This window comes from Narcine bancroftii, chromosome 2 (assembly GCF_036971445.1).
Source record: "Narcine bancroftii isolate sNarBan1 chromosome 2, sNarBan1.hap1, whole genome shotgun sequence".
In the NCBI taxonomy this organism is placed as follows: Eukaryota; Metazoa; Chordata; class Chondrichthyes; order Torpediniformes; family Narcinidae; genus Narcine; species Narcine bancroftii.
Window position 1 is genome coordinate 297,138,117 of NC_091470.1, and position 22,347 is coordinate 297,160,463.

Genomic DNA, 22,347 nt, shown 5'->3' on the forward strand with positions numbered 1-22,347 from the left:
TTCATACAGAATCCTTGTATGCAGCACCCAATGGAACATCTTCTGTAAATCCAAGTACAGGTGCATATCCTTTTATCTGAGACCCTTGGGACTGGACACTTCTCGGTATTCAGGTTATTCCGGATTATGGAATTAAAATGGTGTTAGTACAGATTGTGCAAAACAGAAACCCTTTTTATGGAACGACGCCTCATTGAAGCCAGCTCAACGAGCCATCGTCGTTATCCATAATTCCCCATGCACCTGGAACCGCTCTGCGAAACACAGAGTGGTTCCAGCTGCTTGAGGGATTATGGGCAATGAAGACAGCTATTAATCCCACATTAAAACAAAGAGGCTCACCCTGCCAGGCTCCAGTGTGCCCTTGTCTGTCTCCTAGCCTGGCTCCTGTTGGGCCGCTTCCCATCATCTGGCCCCTCTGCACTGGCTCGGCTGTTGGGGGCTTCCCAGCACCTGCAACTCCCTCTGACTTGGTTCTTGCTGCTGTTTGGGCTTGGCCTCTCCCCAGAGTCCCCTTGGCTTCTCTCCCTCCAGCACCACCTTCTCCTCAGAACTGGGTTGCTTTTCTCCTCCTTCCTCCCGGCCTGTGGAGCTCAATACCCGGTTACTTCACACTCTGGCCCCAGCAGCTCTGTGGGCTCTGACTCTTCTTGACCCTGCTGGGCCTCCACGCTCTTCGGGCTGCATTTCCTCCTCAATCTCTCCCCACTCACCCGCCGAGCTGCTGCTCTCTCCCTGCCTGCCCCCCCCGAGCCATGTTCTCTCCTTGCTCTCTCCCTGCTTGTCCCCCCCGAGTCACTCTGCTGCTGTCTTCCCGCTCGCCGCCTGAGCTGTGTTCTCTCTCCGCCTGAGCCATATTCTCTCCTTGCTCTCTCTAGAACACCTGAAAATACTGTGCATGCAGTACAATAAATGTTTGGTTTTCAGAATCATAGATAAAGGGATAAGGACCTGTTCCCTTTTATCAATTGTGTTCATAATACTTTCAAAATAAAACAGTAACCTGCCCTTCCTGAATCTATGCTGTGTTTTCCATGATGGAACAATTAGTATCCAGATTATAGATTTATAATGATAGCTTCAAGCATTTCCTTACTATAGACGTTAAGCTAACTGGCCTATAGTTACTTGCTTTTTCCCTACATCCTTTTTTCAAACAGTGGTGTGACATTTACTGTCTTTCAATTTCCTGAGAGAACTTGGTAAATAACTAAAAACGCATCTACGATAACTTCTGTAATTTTTTTCAGTACCCTGGGATACATTCAGTTAGGACTGGAGAAATATCTACCTTAAGGTCCCAAGTTTAGCTAAGCATGACCTCTTTGGTGATAGCGATTGTTTTGAAATCCTTGCCTCCCATTACCTTAACATCAATCTTTAACACACTTCTACTGTGAAGACTGACAAAATGCTTGTTCAATTCCTTGACCATTTCTGCATGCTCTTTTCTCAATTCCCCCTTTTGATCTTCCAAAGAACATTAAATATATCAAGCAAAAAAGAGTAGCTATAGAAAATTTTACCATCTGTTTTAATATTGTGTGTTAGTTTACTTTCATAATCTACCTTTCCATTCCTTATTGTTTGTTTAATGGTTTTTGGTTACTTTTTGCCCTGGCAGAAATTCAGAAATCTCAAATGCTTTATGCACTAAAATAATGAAGCAGTAAGAACTGTTGTGAGCACTCTTCATTAATGGCAAAATCCCAAAGCTTGTGGTGTGTGTTGAACTGTCATTCCTATGGGGTGATGCTCCAGGCACACTGTAGAATAGTTTCCTTTCATACAGATGAACATTTTGAAAGTATTTGTGCTTTTAAAAAAAGAGATAATAGTTGCAAGGAAGGCCTTGAGGATACAAAAACAGAACCAGGAAGAAGTGTCAGAATTATGTTTAAACTATCTTTTAAAAAGAGTAACAAAAAAAGTTTAAAGAAACAAACATTGACAATCACAATCTGAGGTCAGTACATGCAGATCATTTCCAACAGTTCCTTTCACTGAACTGTCATTTATTTTGAAAAGGAAAAGTAATACATGATGATGAGAGCACGCAAAAATCTGGTGTTTCCTGGCATTAGCAGTTTGTGTTTTAGATAAAAATGTATTCAGTACTACTCAAATGTTCCATTTATCGATAAGGCACTATGCATTTAAATGTTTTAAAGTTAAACTTTTTGCAAGGTGTAATTGTGGGCTATATGTCCTGAAATTATGACTAAATGTGCTTGAGAATAACTTGTCTTCTGTTCCATGAAAAAACTTTTAAGTTCCAATTTTCAAATTGCACATGATCATTCCCAGATTATTAACATGTCGAGATTACAATTTAATTTCCAGTAAACATTATTAAGGGAATTCTTTTTAAAAAAGGATAATTTGCAATGTTGTTTTTCGACCAATGTTTTCCTGTCATTTCTACTAACATTTTTTGTCACTTCGTGCCACATCACACATGACTTAATGATTCCTGTTCTAAATATTAATCTGTGACAATTTTAAACATTAGGAAAAATACATCAATAGGTGAAAGATTAGGCTATTCATCCTTTTTAACTTGCTCCACCATTCAATATAATTTCAGTACCTTATTCCTGCTTTTTCTCCATACCCCTTGATCCTTTTAGCCAAACCAACTACCTTTTGAATATACAGTAAAACTCTTGGTATCTGGAACTCAAGCAACTGGCAATTTTAAAAAAGTTAAGAATAAAATACACGTTTAAAATTGTAAAAAACAAATATTCTCTGAATTAACACACAAATCTTTGGTGAAGATGGGCACAAATATTCAGCCAGAGAAGTGTCTTGCTCATGGCAGCTGTTTGAATACAGTTGTGTTTAAACAAAATGGCGGCACCAAGGATGAAGAGCTGGTTGATGCCGCTCATCATTGGGATGACTCTCTTATAGTGTCTCCTTATCCCTGTTACTAAACAGTTGCCCCAGACAGAGGCTTTATCTGTAAACTTGGGGGAAGGAACCTGCAGATGCAGTGACGGTTTTCAAAGAATGCAACTGAAAATAAAGTAAAATGCTTTAAGGTTTTTATATTCATGTAAGTGAAGTTTCTTCAGTGCAAGTACAGAAATGTATTTTTGTCATTTGACTTTTAAACTGTTTATTCTTAATGCAGGTGTATTAGTTAAACATTGTAAGAGAAAGTCTCAAGCAACAGGAAAATACACTGATCTGGCTTCTACCAATCCCCATAGGTCCCAGATACCAGGTTTTTTTTAAACTGTATCTAACAAACTTTGTGGTAGGGAGTTCCACAAGTTCACACTGAGGAAGTTTCTTCTTATCCAAGTCGAAAATGACTTGGCCCTTATTCTTCGACTCGGATTCTTGCATCTCATATGTCCAGTCCTGTCAGAATTTTATACATCTGTATGAAAATCCTCATTCTTTTAAATTCCAGAGAATAAGCCTAGTCTATCTAGTGTTTATTTGTGCATCAGTCCTGACATCCCAGGAATCTGTTTAGTAAGCCTTTGCTGCACTCCCTCAATAACAAGAAATTATTTCCTCAGATTAGGAGACAAAGACTGCACAAAATTTGGCCTCATCAAGGCTCGATACAATTGCAGTAAGACCTACCTGCTTCTTTCTTAAATCACTTGCAATAAAAACAGCCTGCATTCCAACCTTCAATGACCGATGACACACAAGTCTTGCTGTGCCTATTTTCCCAGTTTCTCACCATTCAGATAATCTGCCTGCCTATTATTGCCAACATGGATGGCCTCACATATGTCTGCATAATACTTCATCTGCCATGTATTTGCTGTTTTTCCTAGCCAATATATATGCCCCCTCTTTCCATTAGTCACAGTTGAGCTGCCATTGCAATTTTTGAAGTTCCTCCAGACGATCTTTAAAATTGCCACTACCCATCTACTGTCAACTCATGAAGTGTCCTTTGCCAGACTCTCCTAGCCAATTCACATCTCCTTCTTCATGTTCTGGACCAGAGTCCCTGAATTAACAGTGTCACTCTCCATCTCTTTCCCCAAGGAACCACACACAAGGTTACTAATTAATCCTGCCTCATTGCACAATACCCAGTCTGGTATCATCTGCTCTTTGGTTGGTTCCCAGACATCTTGGTCCAGGAAATCACCCCTTACACATTCCAGCAAATCCTCCTCCCCCTTCATTGTTCTCCCAATCTACATGCATGTTCAAGTCATCGATGATAACTGCTGGTCCTTAATTTCATGCTTCCATTATTCCTTGCTTGATTATGCCATTACCCATCTCACAATCACTCTTTGGTGGTCTGAACATCACCACACTCAAATTTTCTGCCTTCTGGTGTTCAACTATTTGACATATACAAATTCCACATTCTTTTTTCTCTTCTTTGGCTTAGCTTCGCGGACGAAGATTTATGGAGGGGTAATGTCCACGTCAGCTGCAGGCTCGTTTGTGGCTGACAAGTCCGATGTGGGACAGGCAGACACGGTTGCAGCGGTTGCAAGGGAAAATTGTTGGTTGGGGTTGGGTATTGGGTTTTTCCTCCTTTGTCTTTTGACAGTGAGGTGGGCTCTGCGGTCTTCTTCAAAGGAGGTTGCTGCCCGCCGAACTGTGAGGTGCCAAGATGCACGGTTTGAGGCGATATCAGCCCACTAGCGGTGGTCAATGTGGCAGGCATCAAGAGCTTTTTTTAGGCAGTCCTTGTACCTCTTCTTTGGTGCACCTCTGTCTCAGTGGCCAGTGGAAAGCTCGCTATATAACACGATCTTGGGAAGGCGATGGTCCTCCATTCTGGAGACGTGACCTACCCAGCACAGTTTGATCTTCAGCAGCGTGGATTCGATGCTGTCGGCCTCTGCCATCTCGAGTACTTCGATGTTGGAGATGAAGTCGCTCCAATGAATGTTGAGGATGGAGCGGAGACAACGCTGGTGGAAGCATTCTAGGAGCCGTAGGTGATGTCGGTAAAGGACCCATGATTCGGAGCCGAACAGGAGTGTGGGTATGACAACGGCTCTGTATACGCTAATCTTTGTGAGGTTTTTCAGTTGGTTGTTTTTCCAGACTCTTTTTGTGTAGTCTTCCAAAGGCGCTATTTGCCTTGGCGAGTCTGTTGTCTATCTCGTTGTCGATCCTTGCATCCGATGAAATGGTGCAGCCGAGATAGGTAAACTGGTTGACCGTTTTGAGTTTTGTGTGCCCAATGGAGATGTGGGGGAGGCTGGTAGTCATGGTGGGGAGCTGGCTGATGGAGGACCTCAGTTTTCTTCAGGCTGACTTCCAGGCCAAACATTTTGGCAGTTTCCGCAAAACAGGATGTCAAGCGCTGAAGAGCTGGCTCTGAATGGGCAACTAAAGCGGCATCGTCTGCAAAGAGTAGTTCACGGACAAGTTTCTCTTGTGTCTTGGTGTGAGCTTGCAGGCGCCTCAGATTGAAGAGAATGCCATCCGTGCGGTACCGGATGTAAACAGCGTCTTCATTGTTGAGGTCTTTCATGGCTTGTTTCAGCATCATGCTGAAGAAGATTGAAAAGAGGGTTGGTGCGAGAATGCAGCCTTGCTTCACGCCATTGTTAATGGAGAAGGGTTCAGAGAGCTCATTGCTATATCTGACTCGACCTTGTTGGTTTTCGTGCAGTTGGATAACCATGTTGAGGAACTTTCCACATTACATCAGTGAAATATATACGTGGCATCTCATTGACTTATCTATTCCATCAGAAGCACAAATTCAAAATAAAAATAAGAGTAAAAATTATAATTTTCACAATTTATACATAAAACTAATGTGCAAAATTATGGCGGCCCTTAATGTTTGTTTGGTTCACATTTTATTTTAACAGGTTTATATATTATTAAAGTGGAAAAAATTAAGATTGGAAAGTGTAGACAAAAAATAAAAAGAACTCTCCTAGGTACTCCTATTAAAATGATCCACCTTCTTTAAGTGTTTAAAATAAATGGCTGAAAAATAAGAGACCAGAAATCACAATCCATTGGAGACAATCTCTTGACAGATCCACTAACATAGCTCTCCACAAAGCAATAGACTGCAGCAATGGACAATCTACTACTGCAAGGGGGAAAAAACAGCTAATCTGTAGGTTCTCAGCATTCCAAGCATAGGACAAGCAACAATTATCTTGCCACAGCTATTCATGGAAATTACTCGGCAAGTGCAACATTTCCTTGTTGAAACTGGTTTCAACTCTGCAGCTTAATTTGTTTTTGCTGACCTGAAAAATGCAAAGTGAAGGCAGGGAAATGCCGTAAAGTTTCGTCATTAAGTACATTGATTACCTAAATGCTCATGATCCAGAATATTTAAAGTTAAGCCTATAGTTCGTGTGTGAAAATGCTTGAAAATAGTCCAATGGCTTTGAAATAAAAAAAATGAGTTTCCATGACAACTGAATACACTTCAGGGAATCATTCTAAATGTCTACTGTACAATCTGTACTGTACTGGCAATCTGTAAGTTTTGTTCATTTTGTTATCTGAAAAATCAGAACTTCCCAAGAGAAAGCAAAGTGTTTGGCCTCAAAATAAATGTAAAAATTGAGTTAGATTTTTAAAATATGTAGTTTTTTAAACCAGAAGTGATTTTTGTACTATACTGTGAGCCCCCCTAGTGTTTTGATCAAATGTAACATCTGGAACATACAAGCAATTTGCAGTTTCCACAACAGCAACTGGATTTTCTGCAAGTGTTCCATTTGGTTTCATGGGGAGGCAGCATATACACTCCTAAATTTTAACAATAACCGCACATTAGGGTTAGGATTAAACAATTTAATTTAATTAAACAATAATGTAAATTGAGTTTGGGAAGTTGATTATGGCACAGGTACTTCATATTAACCATATTGGAACAGCATGCAGATTAGATGCTTGTTTAAAAAAACACAAATTACAAAACAGGAAAATAAAAGAGCAATTTTAAAATCCAACACCTCTAGTATTTTGCACATTAAAAGCCAGTATCCAGTAATCTTCATTTTCTGAAATGAATGGTATTAATCTCTGTCAAATCAAGTTCCTTTAAAATACTTCAATGAAGAGGTTATATTCCATACTGACAAGGTGGTGTCATGACGCATGACATGGTCACTTAGACAGACATTTAGTGGGAAAATATACAGGGGTCTTAATTACTCTTGCATGCCCATGTCTAATTATGCCCCGCCTCTACTCATCTCTACCTGAAAATCTTCACTTCAGTTCAATTCCGTTTGTGCAATACAAGAGATCAAATTAAAAATGGTGGACAAAAATCAACGGAGTTACATATGCAATTTTCAACATGAAACCTGCTGGCTGGGAGCTTATCAATGCTTAAGGCACCACCCATTAGTTCACAAAAATTATAATTAGGTTTGCTGACATAGTGACCAGAATCCACTTGGCAGTGGAACATTAAGGAAGGGTAAAGACACAGACTTGCATCCTGTTAATTCTATTGATAGAAAGTATGTTCCAGCAATTATGGTCCAACAACTGTTTTTTTTAAATTACTGAAGGTTATATTCCTGTAAAATGCAATTTTAAAAAAAGTTTATCATATTTATTACTGTTTTTCTTTTAAATATAATTGCTGGAACTAGCCACTATGAAACAGTACCAAGTAATACTATCACAAATATTTTTATAAAATATACTATATTTTACCATTTTTTTTCCATAGCAAAGTTCAACATGGAACAAACAAGTGACAAGAACAGCGCTAATCAGGAAATATGTATGCCTGAACAAGGAATTCATCACTCAGCACAAGCCATAAAACAAGGTGTCACAGATCACACATTTAGATAATTATCTTAAATATCCAAGTGCCAAATTTGGTCCTAAGAATATAACAGCTTCCATTAATCAACCACAAAAGCAAAAGAATCAGAATTTATTGGCATGAACAAGTCATGAAATACTGTGTTTTGTGGCAGCGTCACAGTGGAAACATTCATATTATAACCATCTTACAACATTACATTAAAAAAAAATAACAGTGCACGAAAAGTAAGGCAGTGTTTTTGGTTCATTGATTTCAGGAATCTGATGGCTGTGGGGAAGAAGCTGTCCTTGTGCCATTGAGTGCTCGTCTTTAGTCTCCTGTACTTTTTCCCTGATGGTATCAGAGTGAAGAAGGCATCACCTGGGTGGTGGGGATCTTTTGAGGATAGAGGCTGCTGTTTTAAGACACCACTTCTTGTAGAAGTCCTCGATGGAGTGGTCTGGTGCCCATGATGTCGCAGGCCAAGTTAATAACCCTCTGGATTTTATTCTTGTCCTGAGAGTTGGCGCCTCCATACTAGGCAGTGATGCATTATAGTCAATTGTAAATTCTACTTAACCTTACTGATCATTAAAATATTGCAATGACATTTCCAATGCCTCTCCTATAAATGAAAGCTTGAGATAAAATGCTGCTTCTTTGTAATTCCACAGGAGATGGTTTGTACATCATATCTCACATTTTGGACGGACATCAGTTTGGTATCATTTGTTGTGGTTATTGCACCTTGATCAATGGCTTGCAGAGCTCTAACTGCAGCCATCTGACCTGAGACATCAACCATCTACCCAACACAAAAGGCACCTTTGCACAAGAAGAAGCAACACCTATGTTTGTTTCTGATACTTCACAAGCAGCAAGATTAGCATAGCTGTTAGGATGACGCAATTACAGCGCTAGTGTCAAGGTTCTAATTTGGCACTTTCTGTAAGGTGTTGTATTTTGCCCATGTGTATGTTTGGGTTTTCTCCAGGTGCTTCAGTTTCCTCCCACCCTCCAAAACATAGGGGGGTTGTCAATTAATTTGGGCATAATTGAGCAACACAGGTTTCAATAGGCGGAATTAGCTTCTACCGTGCTGTAAACAAAGTCTAAAATTTATATGGTTGAAGCACTTGGCATGGTTGCAGATGCATAGAAATTGGGAGTACTTCTTTTTCCAAGCCCACCTTTCAATCTTCAATGCATTAAGGGAATTCACTCCCAAAACTTATCTGCTCATTCATCTCCGGGACACTGTATTAATGTCTCCTTTTTATGAATTGTGTCAAATTCTGTCTAATTACACATTACAAAGCATATTATTATAATTAACTGCATGAATAAAGATGGAATAAAAATGGATATAATTGCTGTTCTTTGCCACAATGGATGAGATTCTCAAAGCTTGAATGCAGGCAATCCAAAGGTCCCAAAGGACAGTCTATGAAGTACTTTATTTTTGATGTATAGTCATGTCTTTGCTGTAGGAAATTGGAAAGACTTCAGAGTATCATTTTATGAAGAGAACAAAACACTGTTTCATTCTAATTAACATCACTAGCTCCAAATTCAGAACAGACAATACTTTATATATGCACCATAAACTAATTTTATCTGGGTATTTGACTACCAATCTAAATATTGAATATATTTTTCAGAAGCTCTGATTGCAGCACACCATGTTAACAACCACTTCCCTTTTATCCATTTTAATTCTAGCAACTAGCTTACAAGCAGGACTGTCATCTTTATTTACACGGGCTGAAAATAAAAGGTTATAGTGCTGCTTTGTGACCACTTCAGGACCTCCAAAATGAAGGCATAACAGATCTTGTGTTGCAGGCCTCTTTTTTTTGAAGTATTGCTTTGGGGGCTGGAACAGGGAAAGACACTCACAGATAACAATATTTTGTACAGACAGCTTGGCACCTAATTCAAAGCTGTAAACAGCATTATTGTTCTCAATTGAAAGACTGAAACAATGAATGTTTACTCAAGAAGACAATCTGTTCAGAGAGAGAGAGAGGCCATCTGCTTAACTCATGCTTTTGGAAAATTGAAAATGAAAACCAGTATTGATCAAGCAAGTCATGTGATTAAGATACTTGGGGTTGGGGGAGGGAAATAGCATTTAGTTCATTAGAATGCCACCTGGAAAGACAGAATTGAAGTGAGTTTGGGAGAGATGGTCACTCTCAGAAGCTATACAGCCCAGGACTGGTCAGTACTTGGAGAGGAGACCACTTAGGAACACCAGGTGCTGTAGGTGTCTGATGGCGCTGGACAAAGTGGCGACTCTCTGTCTGCCTTAGGGTAGACAAAAGTTAAAGAATTTTATGTCTTTTTTTTTTCTTCTTTGGCTTGGCTTCGCGGACGAAGATTTATGGAGGGGGTAAAAAGTCCACGTCAGCTGCAGGCTCGTTTGTGGCTGACCAGTCCGATGCGGGACAGGCAGACACGATTGCAGCGGTTGCAAGGGAAAATTGGTTGGTTGGGGTTGGGTGTTGGGTTTTTCCTCCTTTGCCTTTTGTCAGTGAGGTGGGCTCTGCGGTCTTCTTCAAAGGAGGCTGCTGCCCGCCAAACTGTGAGGCGCCAAGATGCACGGTTTGAGGCGTTATCAGCCCACTGGCGGTGGTCAATGTGGCAGGCACCAAGAGATTTCTTTAGGCAGTCCTTGTACCTTTTCTTTGGTGCACCTCTGTCACGGTGGCCAGTGGAGAGCTCGCCATATAATACGATCTTGGGAAGGCGATGGTCCTCCATTCTGGAGACGTGACCCATCCAGCGCAGCTGGATCTTCAGCAGCGTGGACTCGATGCTGTCGACCTCTGCCATCTCGAGTACCTCGACGTTAGGGGTGTGAGCGCTCCAATGGATGTTGAGGATGGAGCGGAGACAACGCTGGTGGAAGCGTTCTAGGAGCCGTAGGTGGTGCCGGTAGAGGACCCATGATTCGGAGCCGAACAGGAGTGTGGGTATGACAACGGCTCTGTATACGCTTATCTTTGTGAGGTTTTTCAGTTGGTTGTTTTTCCAGACTCTTTTGTGTAGTCTTCCAAAGGCGCTATTTGCCTTGGCGAGTCTGTTGTCTATCTCATTGTCGATCCTTGCATCTGATGAAATGGTGCAGCCGAGATAGGTAAACTGGTTGACCGTTTTGAGTTTTGTGTGCCCGATGGAGAAGTTAAAGAATTTTATGTATGTTACTTTTTAAATGTAGAATTTGTGACAATAATGGAACCTTTGCCTTTACTTCTGCTCTTTTCCTTGTCAGAGGAGAGTAGTGATCTACTGTGGCCAGTGTAATGGTAATTTTTGATTGACCTATGTCTGGGTAAAGGATCCGTCCTGTATTTAGATCGTAATCATTCTAATGATCATTTTGTTTAACCCAAGCCTGGGTTTCATGGAAGCATCGCATCATGGAAGTCACAAATGTTGTAACCGCTACGCAAGGAAGTGACAAATCATTCATATGAAGGAAACATTTCTCTGAAAACAACTTGACAAGAATTTGTGAGTTTTAAGAAGTCTGATTACTCGATGTCTCACATACTTCATAATTACTTCTGTACATTACTTTAAAGGTTCTGAGTTTCAACACAAGATTTATAAGACTAAACTTTGAGTTGACTTTTCAGAATTGTGCCTAAGCTGTAATGGTTTGGGTAATGCACATGCACATAGTTGGGTTAAGTTTAGATTTAAGTAAGATGTTGTATTATTAATAGTTAAGAATAAATATTATTGTTTATTGCTGCTGGTCTATGATGTTACACTGCTATTTCAAGAAAAAGTTTGTGTTAAAGTGTTCTTCACTTTAAATGTTGACAGCACAAAAGAAAAAAAAGTATAAACATTTAGACAACAAGTTGGCATTATTCATTGATGTCACCCAACTAGTGTCAATTATAATTTTGGTATGTGTGTAGAAGGGAGTGGGAGGAAATACTTACAATACCCGACCAAGAAGGGTGTGCCTGTATTTGACTTGCAGACAGTACAAATAAATTCAGGGATGAAATAATGCTGTTCAGATTGTTCAACGTAGCCAACAAAAAAAGCAGGCGTAACGGGGACCCATGTGGGTACCCTTTGTCTTGGATAAAGGACAAGTTATTGAGAGTGAGAACAAGTTCTGCCAGGCAAAGGAGGGTGATGGTGGAGGGCATCTGGTTTGGTCTGTTGTTGAGAAAGAAACTAAGAGCTTCAAGACATTCAGAATGGAGAACAAAGGTGTTTAGAAATTGGACATCCATAGTGAAAATGAGGTGCTGGAGTTCAGAGAATTGGAAGTTGTTAATGTGATGGAGGGCATGTAGGTGGAGAGGTACTGGACTGGGAGGAAGAACAGAGTTGAGGTAAGATGATATCAATTCAGTGGAGCAGGAGCACATAGAAACAATGGGTCTCCTGGGACAATTAGGTTAGATGCTATGGAGGGAGATGACTAGAAATGATGATCTGAGAGAAAAGAATAGGATTTGTGGAGGGAGTGACAAAACAGGGATTATCTTTGGATTTCAAAATGATTCTGGAATACAGAGCAGAAGAAAACAGACTTGAATAGGATATTTTCAAACCAGGTATGACAAAGTATGCTGGAACTACAAATACAAACAACAGGAAGCAGACTAAAGACACGAGGAAAAGATAATCCAGGATTTTAGCCAGCAATTGCAGAATATTTGTACTTTAGAGAAGGCCCTTTCACAATATTTAAAATATTACTAGGGGAAAAAAATGAATGACCTTTTACACAAGGCTCATTAGTGTAAAGCATTAGTGCAATTCCTCTGAAGATTGTTTTTAAACATCACTATTTCATGTGGCATTTTATTTAGAATGGAGTTTAAACTTTCAGTGGTTGTGTGTGTATATAAATATAAATGAGAGAAAGAGAGACAAACAGAAGCAGAGAAAGAGGCAGAGAAAAAGAGATATCCACACACAACAGGAAACAAAATATGGAATATTCTCTCCATATATTGCACATTAAAAATTGTGGTCCATCTGTTAAATACAGTTCCATTATCTCTAAAATTGCAAGTTTTATCAAATTTCTGTCCATGTACAAATACTATTTTAAGATTATGGCAATAGGCTCCCAAGAATACAAGCAATCAAGAAGGTAAACTGTCTATCTCCTTACCCAGTGCATACCAACTTCAAATCATAGGTGTGGTTCATTGCAGTTGCCCTCAAATCCAGATGCAACTACCTTGAAGGGAGCCCAAAACAACAAGGGGGAAGTGCTGGGTGTTTTTAAATGAGGACAATTAAAACAATTCTTATACACAAGAGGAAATTCTACTCAAGAGTTAAGATCCAGATTTGAAAATAAATTAAATGAAGCAATCATGGATACATTGGTAATTTATTGGGCAACATAGTCCCATTGTTGTGTGCTTCAAGATGCTATCTTGCTAGGCCAACAACAAACAGTTTCAGTTTGTTCTTTTTACATATAATTTTATTCCACTCTGAAACATTTACGAATTTCTTCAAAATTGTGCAAATTTTTCTCACTAAAGTTTCAGTTGAGATACACTGCATCTTAATGATCCATGCAAAAATAATTCTTCATTGCTCCTACATCCTTTCTCTGTCTTAATTCTCTGTGTTCCAAATAGAGATTGACCAATCCAGAGAATGACCCAGAATCGACAGTCAGTGGGAAGCCAGCAACACTTGCAGGCAGCCTACAAGCATTAAAAAAATGTACACAGCATCAGTTCAGACTCTAGTAATGAGGTCCTGTGCTGTGAAAGGGACTTCTGCTCTTAAATCCCCTCAGGAAAAGGTTTGGAGAAGAAAAATGTCTTGTTCACCACAGATCTAAATGAGCTGAATGTGTCCATTGTCAACACACATTCAATCACTAAAATCATACTAATAAACAGAAAATAAAACTTTACAACAAATAAAAATCTATGCATTCTTTTGCCCATTCTCAGAAAATAGCTCAAGCTTTTTGCACTAACACTCAGGAAATTGCTTAATTATCCCCCTCCCCACTCAACTGTTCAATTCAAAGTACCATGATGCAACATTATATACAGCAAAACCTGTAATCCAGAATTCAAGCAACCAGCAAAAATAAACATTAAAAAATTGAGGAAAATAAATAGGTAAAAATACAGAAATTTAAAATTGGCATACCTCGCCATTAGTTCGTCAATCCATGCAACATGCAATTTCAAGCAACCCAAAAATTCACTAATCCAGCGCCTATCAATCTCCTTAGGTGCCAATACTAGGGGTTTTACTGTCCATATTGTGCAACCTTTTGCCAATCTTCAGTTTAAGCCAATTCTTGGGATCATGAAGTTAATCACATCTTTTCAGTTTATTCAAAAAGTGATTAATAGAAACATACACAACTCTAAGCATCTGTTAATCTGTCGTTTAACGAAGCACACATTTTTAAAAGGATTTCCTCATTAATTTTTTTCAATCAGGCAATGTTGACTGTCTCCTCCTAAAGTCACAGTGATATTTCCTTTTCCACCAAACACTAATATATTGCTTCATTCACCTCATACTGCAACACATTCTAGATTACAAATGATGAAAGTATAACCCTATGAATAAGCCCAAAGTAGGGCTATCAGGCCAACTTAAATGTAGAAAACAGACTGGTACCACAGACAAAAATCGACCATAAAATTTTGCATTCCTGCAGGTAGTGGCACTCTTTCTTTAAACTGACTGAGAAATCTGAAGTCCACGTTCAGAGCTAGTCATGGGCACGCAAATATACCGCTAGAAATAGAAAGATACAGCACAATGACATATGCCCTTTGTCCCATCATGTCAAGAGAAATAAGAGGAAAAGAGAAACATGATATATGGTAACAGTGAGCAATGTTTAATCAAAAACCTAGTAAACTTAAAGAATTCATGGGTTTCCTTTAGGATCTGTTCATGCAGTTCACTGTTACCACTTTGTTTCAGTAAGTCAAACTAAATCTCGTTTATCATTAACAACTGAGCAAAGATATATACATCAAGATACTCTTTATTGACTACAATTTGGCATTCAGCACCATCATTCCCTCAAAACTAATCAGCAAACTCGAGACCCAGGCCTCAATACACCATTGTGCAGTTGTGTGGTGAAACCACTTGTGTATGTAAATACCTTGATCTGATATGTTCGACCTTGCTCTCACTGGCCGGCTTGTGACTCCTCCCCCTTATTCTCCATAAAGCCAAACCTGTCCCCAGTTCGAGTCCGGGTCAGTGTGAGCCAGCAACTCAAGAGATGCTGTCCATCTCTAATTAATAAAAGCCTTCAGTTCCAGAACTTCATTCTTTCGGTTAATTGATCGTGCATCAATTTTATTAACTTGTTTTTTTGTTTCCACGGAACATGAACAAGTATCTGAAATTGGATCACCTGGAAATTGATCCAAGAGAACCTGGAGCAGTTGACAAATTCCTCTCTGGCATTGTTGCTTCGAAAGATTCCTCACAGTCTTTGCAGATGCGATCCAGGCCGATGAAGACAAGTTCCACCTACTGTTCTTATACATCAGGCACCAGGTCTACCAGATGTTCCGGGACTGCCAGACCTTCGGAGAATCCATGGGCATCCTAAAAGACCAGTACAAGGTACAGGTGAATGAGGGCTACGTGCGGCCCAGAGAGATATTCAAGGACTTTGTCAGGGCCCTGCAGGAGCTTGTAAGGGGTTGTAACTGCCAAGCTGTGAGTGCAGCTACTGATGAGAAACGCCTTTGTAGTGTATACCCGCTCCAACTACATGAGGCAAAGGCTACTCAAACAGAAGCAATTGAGCCTACCTCAAACCATCGAGCTGGCGAATACCCTAGAAGTGGCCATCCACAAAGCGGAATCGTTCTCCAGTGAGTACGCGGCCACGGGCACCACCATCTTGGGAGGCGAGATCGCAAATCCCCTTCCGTCCTGACCTGACCTCTGCCACCATCAACGACCTCCTGATGTGTTATTTCTGCGGGCAGGGCAAGCATGCGAGGAAACGCTGCCCTGCCAAGGATGCTACCTGCACCAACTGCCGGAAAAAGGGACACTTTGCAAAGGTCTGTAAGTCAAAGCTAAGTCCTAAGCCCAGCAGCACTGCATGCAAACGGGGACCGCCACTTCCGGGAACATGGATGCCGGCACACACACACAACGGAGACCACCGACCACTATGACACCTCTTCCGCCTTCTCCCTTGTCACTCCGGCGATGACACCATCGCCGCTTTCTCCTTCTCTTCCAGCAAGCAACGACGGACTGCGGGCAAGCCATGGGGGCCATCATCATGACTGCCATCTTGTTAGATGACCGAAAGACAGCGGAACCCCTTGGAGGACGAGCTGATGCTGGCATCGGTAACCCTGGATCAATGCCGACCGCATCAACTCTCTAGGGCCTATTTAACAGTGGAAGCACTGAGAGCTTCATTCATCCTAACACTGTACAGCAATACTCCCTGGGAGTGCAGCCTGCAAAATTCAGCGTGTTCCTAGCCTCACAAACCAAATCGGCAAAAGTGCATGGGAGCTGCACAGTAACCCTGATGGTCCAAGGTACAGTATACTTTACGCTCCTTGTACTGCCACAGCTCTGTGCACCCATCATCTTGGGGTTGAACTTTCAATGTAACTTAAAGAGAATCACTATGGAGTATGACGGCCCCATGCCCCCTCACAGTCTGTAAAGAGCAATTTGTGAACTCTCCAATGCCCCCTTCCCACATGGTTGATCAGCAGCCCCAAGGCAGGTAACCATGCATGACATGTGGCCTCTCCACACTCCAGATACCACCCCCCCCACCCCCAGCCCCAGCCCCACCTCCTGTTTGCTAATCTCACCCAACTGTAAGCCTGTTGCCACTAAAAGTCGGCGATACAGCACCGAGGACAGGGCGTTCATTAAGTCAGAGGTGAGACACCTCCTCAGAGGGGGTGATAGAACAAAGTACGAGCCCCTGGAGAGCCAAGGTAGTAGTAGTAAAGAGCGGGGAGGGACACTGGATGGTCATAGTTTACTCTCAGACCATCAACAGGTTCACCCAGCTAGACGCCTAACCCCCACCTCAGATCGCACAATATATTTTTAAGTCAGCAAACCACTAGCTCCCCATTTGCCTTGAGAACTGCCAGTACACCACCTTCAAGGGAGATAACCGACTGTACCATTTCCTTACAGTCCTTTTTGGGGTCACAAATGGAAGTCTGTCTTCCAAAGGGAGATGGATCGGATGGTGGACGAACACAGGTTGCGGGCCACCTTCTCATACCTTGACAACGTTACAGTCTGCAGCCATGATAGCAGGACCATTATAGGAACCTCCAGAAATTCCTCCACACTGCAAAGTTCCTTAACCTGATGTATAACACAGGGAAGTGTGTCTTCAGCACACGTCACCTGGCTATACTAGGCTGCATGGTGGAAAATGGAGTCATCAGCCCTGACCCTGACCATGAGCCCACTGTTAGAACTCCCCCTCCCTCACTGCCCCAAGGCCCTAAAAAGGTGCCTGAGGTTTTTATCTTACAATGCCCAATGGGTCCCCAGCTATGAAGAGAAGCCCACCCCCCCTCTGGGCCACTATTTTTCCCGTCAGCAGAAGCCCATGAGGCATTCGGCTGAATCAAAGCTGACATTGCAAAGGCTACGAAGCACGCAGTGGATGAATCCACCCCATTTCAAGTGGAGAGCGATGCATCGGGCTTTTCCCTGGCCACCACACTTAACCAGGTGGGCAGGCCCATGGCATTTTTTTTTCATGCATCCTCCAGGGCCCCAAGATCTGCCACTCCTCCGTTGAGAAAGAGGCCTGTTGAAGCTGTATGGCACTGGAGGCATTACCTCGCCGATAAGCATTTTACCCTTTTGACTGACCAACCACCAGTGGGGTAAAATCAAAAACGATAAAATCCTGAGGTGGAGAATCGAACTCTCCACCTACAATTATGATATAATGTATTAGCCCAGTAAGCTCAATCAGCTTCTTGATGCCCTGTCTCGGGGGAAATATGCTAGTGCGCAGATGGACCAACTGCGGTCGCTGCACAATTGCCTCTGCCACCCTGGGATCACCTTTTTTTAATTTCATCAAGGCTTGTAACCTCCTCTATTTCATTGACGACATCAGGATACTGACTAAAAATTGCTCGGTCTGCACGGAGTGCCAACCATGCTTCTACCAGCCCAACAGGTCACACTTGATCAAGGCCACTCGCCCCTTTGAACGCCTACCCTCCACAAACCACAATGTGTACTTTATCACCATCATCGATGAGTACTCGCCGTCCCTTTTCACCATCCCCTGCCTAGACACGATCACAGTTACGGTCATAAAGGCTCTGAAAAACCTGTTCACCATTTTCGGATACCCTTGCTACATCCACAGTGACAAGGGTACGTCCTTCATGAGCAACGAGCTGTACCAATTTCTGCTCTCCAAGGGCATTGCCTATAGCCGTACCACCAGCTATAACCCCCAAAATAAACAGCCAGGTGGAGCGGGAGAACGGTATGGTCTGGAAGAGCCTCCCCGTACTTCAATGGCAAGAAGTCCTCCCAGAAGCCCTCCACGCTATCCGGTCCCCCGTGTACGGCCACCATCGAGACACCTCATGAGAGATGTTTTATAATCCCCAGGAGATTGGTGTCAGGATTGACCCTACCTACCTGGCTGACGTCCCCTGGGTCAGTACTACTGTGGAAACACTCAAGGACAAGAAGTCCAACCCACCAGTCGAGAGGGTCTAGCTGCTTCATGCCAACCCAGAGTACGCCTACATAGCATTCCCAGACAGATGCGAGGACACAGTCTTTTCTCTCCCCCACCCCCCCTCCCCAGCTCTCCAGGGCCTTAGATCCCTACTCCCACCTCCTCGGCCAACCAGTACACATGCACCCACCACCACCCCCCTCCCCCAGCTCAGCCAAGTACCCTGGCTGGGCTGACCAAGAAGGAGCAGCCGCAACAGACGGGAGCCACCACACTGGAGGTACGCCAGTCACAACGCCAAAGGAGGCTGCTGGACAGACTGAACTTATTAGGGGACCTGACTGCACCACACTCCCTTGGGACTTATTTTTTAAAAAAGTGGGTGAATGTTGGTGAAACCACTTGTCTATGTAAATACCTTGACCTTGTATGTTCAACCCTGCTCTCACTGTCCGGCTCGTGACTCCTCCCCTTTATTCCCCATAAAGGCTGTCATGCCACAACCCCGCCCCCAGTTCGAGTCCGGGTCAGTGTGAGCCAGAAACTCAAGAGGTGCTGTCCATAAAAGCCTTCAGTTCCAGCATTTCAGTCTTTCAGTTAATTGATCGTGCATCAAGTTGATTCCTGGAGTTCCTCATCTTCAGACCACAATTGACAAGAAAATCTCCTCCACAATCTCCATCAATCGTGGAGCAGCACAGGGCTACATATTTACCCCGAATACTTGCTATACACCTGCATGGCTCAGTATGACAACAACACCATTCACAAATTTGTTGACAATACCAAAATAGTGGGTGGTATAAAAAGGAGCGATGAGTCAGCATTGAGGCCCAGGTCTTGAGTTTGCTCATTAGTTTTGAGGGGATGATGGTGCTAAATGCTGAACTGTAGTCAATAAAGAGCATCCTGATGTATGCATATTTGCTGTCCATGTATTCTAGGGTTTAGAGAAGCAGCAATGAGATGGTATGTGCCATAGACCTGTTGCTGTAGTAGGCAAATTGGAACAGATCCATGTCACCACTCAGACAGGAGTTAACATGCTTCAATACCAGCCTCTCAAAACACCCTCATTGTGATGCGAGTGCCATTGTTGATAGTAATTTAGGCAGGTAACCATGCTCTTCTTGGCCATTGGTACACGTGAAGCCTGTTTGAAACAGGTGGATACTATATCCTGTTGGAGTGAAAGGTTGAAGGTATCAGCAAATACAATAGCAAGTTAATTAGCACAGCTTTTCAGTACTTGGCCAGGTTCTCTGTTTGGACCAGGGGCTTTCCATGGATTCACTCTCTGAAAGCTCCCTGCACATCATCTTTGGATAGGTGTGGAATGGGACATTACTTGTTTGCAAATCACAACATGCAGATTTGCAGGTTTCTGTTTACAAATGGCATCAGGAGGAACATAAACTTTGAGAATTACTGATGAGACTTCTCGACGTAGATAGAAATGTCTGCATTTAATCGCTATTTGTTATAAATCAGTGGAGCAGGAGGTTGACATAATCCCAAATGAGTCACTGAAGCTGACAATTCTAACATCTACTGTCCTTCCCTCAATCACTTCTTAAATCAAATTCGAGATTCAGAAACTCTCCAACACAAACCACGCTAATCATCTTTTAATATATCAATGTTTTCCCAATTGCAACTCAATGTAGTCCCTCAGAATCTGCAAAAAAAACCCCAAGTGAAACTTAAGTAAGCATTTAAATGTAAATAATGTACAATTATTGTACCAAGTTCCTGGTTCTGAAAAAGATGTTTTTACAACAAGAAATGAGAGTCAGCCTTTCTGGAGCATGCTCCACCTGATGATAAAAGCATGGTCAATCTAATGTTAGAATTATTTTTCTGCCTATTCTTTAAATCCACCATAATCGAAATACCTGTCTTTCCCTCGAGTATACTGAATGATTCAGTCTCTTCTGTTTTCTGGAGTAAAAAATTCCAAGATTTGCAACAACTAGAAATCCCTTTTTCTCCATGTTAAATGGATGTTGCCCATTCTGAAACCATGCTCCCAGTTTTAGTTACTCCCAGAAAAAACATCTCAGCACCCAGCCCCATTAAAATCATGCATACTCTTCTTTGCCTCTCATTCTTCTTGCATCCATTGAGTCTTCACCACAATCTTCAACCTTTCCTTGTCAAAAGCCATTATACCAGCTTGTCTGAAGGCCTCCACCATCATACCCATACCAAAGAAACCACAAATGACCAGCCTAAATGACTACCATCCAGTAGCACTCACACCTGTCATCACCAAGTGCCTGGAACGACTGGTCCTAGGCCACATCCAAGACTGTCTCCCTCCCTTCTTCGACCCATACCAGTTCGCTTATAAAGTGAACAGATCGACGGAAGACACCATATCCATCATCCTCCACACTGTGCTGAGCCATCTGGAACACAGGAACACCTATGCAAGGGTACTTTTCGTGTACTGCAGCACAGTATGGTTCTCCCATTGCACTGAAGAAAAGCGGCAAAGACTTCAACGGGTGGTGAAGGCAGCAGAAAAGATAATTGGATGTCCCCTACCCTCCCTGAAGGATCTCAACACCTCTCGTTGCCTCAGTAGAGCACAAGCAATAATAAAGGATCCCACCCACCCTGCCCTGCATCTGTTTGACCTACTACCCTCTGGCAGACGCTACAGGTCAATCAAGACAAGAACAAACAGACTCAGAAACAGCTTTTTCCCCCAGGCTGTCACTATACTGAACACACATATCCACAAATTCCCCTCTCTGTCCTCCACATCTATTATACATACAAGAGACTCTTGGGGGCCTGTCAGCTGGTAACCCTCAAGTTCATTACTATATGTATTTAATATGTATTGAATTAATAATTGTTGTTGACATTCTCCTTGTTTTTCTTCTTTTCCTTTTATTAGTTTAGGATTGGTGCGTGGGGTTGGGGAGGGATGAAGGTTTTTTTTATATATACACATGTATTCTTTTTATGTATACTTTTATTCACTATGTATGTATGGATGTTCGGCTCCGAATCATGGGTCCTTTACCGGCATCACCTACGGCTCCTAGAACGCTTCCACCAGTGTTGCCTCCGCTCCATCCTCAACATTCATTGGAGCGACTTCATCTCCAACATCGAAGTATTCGAGATGGCAGAGGCCGACAGCATCGAATCCACGCTGCTGAAGATCAAACTGCGCTGGGTAGGTCACGTCTCCAGAATGGAGGACCATCGCCTTCCCAAGATCGTGTTATATGGCGAGCTCTCCACTGGCCACCAAGACAGAGGTGCACCAAAGAAGAGGTACAGGACTGCCTAAAGAAAGCTCTTGGTGCCTGCCCCATTGACCACCGCCAGTGGGCTGATATCGCCTCAAACCGTGCATCTTGGTGCCTCACAGTTTGGCGGGGAGCAACCTCCTTTGAAGAAGACCACAGAGCCCACCTCACTGTCAAAAGACAAAGGAGGAAAAACCCAACACCGAACCCCAACCAACCAATTTTCCCTTGCAACCGCGTCTGCCTGTCCCGCATCGGACTTGTCAGCCACAAACAAGCCTGCAGCTGACGTGGACATTACCCCTCCATAAATCTTCGTCCGGAAAGCCAAGCCAAAGATGTATGGATGTGGTTTTAAAATTCTTAAATAAAATGTTTAAAAAAAGGAAGCCTTCAGCACCCTTGGCACCCTTTCGCATCCTGGTTCTCTACTCTGTATCCCTTCAGGCAGACTTAAGCCAGTATCCAGCAGCCTGGTGTGTGAATACTTTGACTGCAATTCAACAGCAGTATACAGCCAGCATGGGTTCCTCACCTCCAGTTGCCAGCAGCTCACCGTCTGTTGATCCTTCAGCTGCAGAGCCCTTCATTGGACCACCACCATGGTTACT

The 22,347-nt window shown here is 42.4% G+C and overlaps 1 protein-coding gene across 8 annotated transcripts in view; it reads right to left on the minus strand.

Moving 5' to 3' along the window:
* fam110b (family with sequence similarity 110 member B) overlaps positions 1-22,347 on the minus strand; it is a 189,848-nt gene that overhangs the window by 71,697 nt on the left and 95,804 nt on the right. The window contains exons 1-2 of one of the 8 annotated variants that reach the window (XM_069921448.1): positions 18,886-19,176; positions 15,156-15,352 (exon numbers count right to left, since the gene is read on the minus strand). The exons of 5 other annotated variants lie outside the window; for them this stretch is intronic. The gene's annotated coding sequence lies outside the window, so the exon portion shown is untranslated. 2 more of the 8 variants (XM_069921447.1, XM_069921453.1) reach the window with 2 other exon arrangements.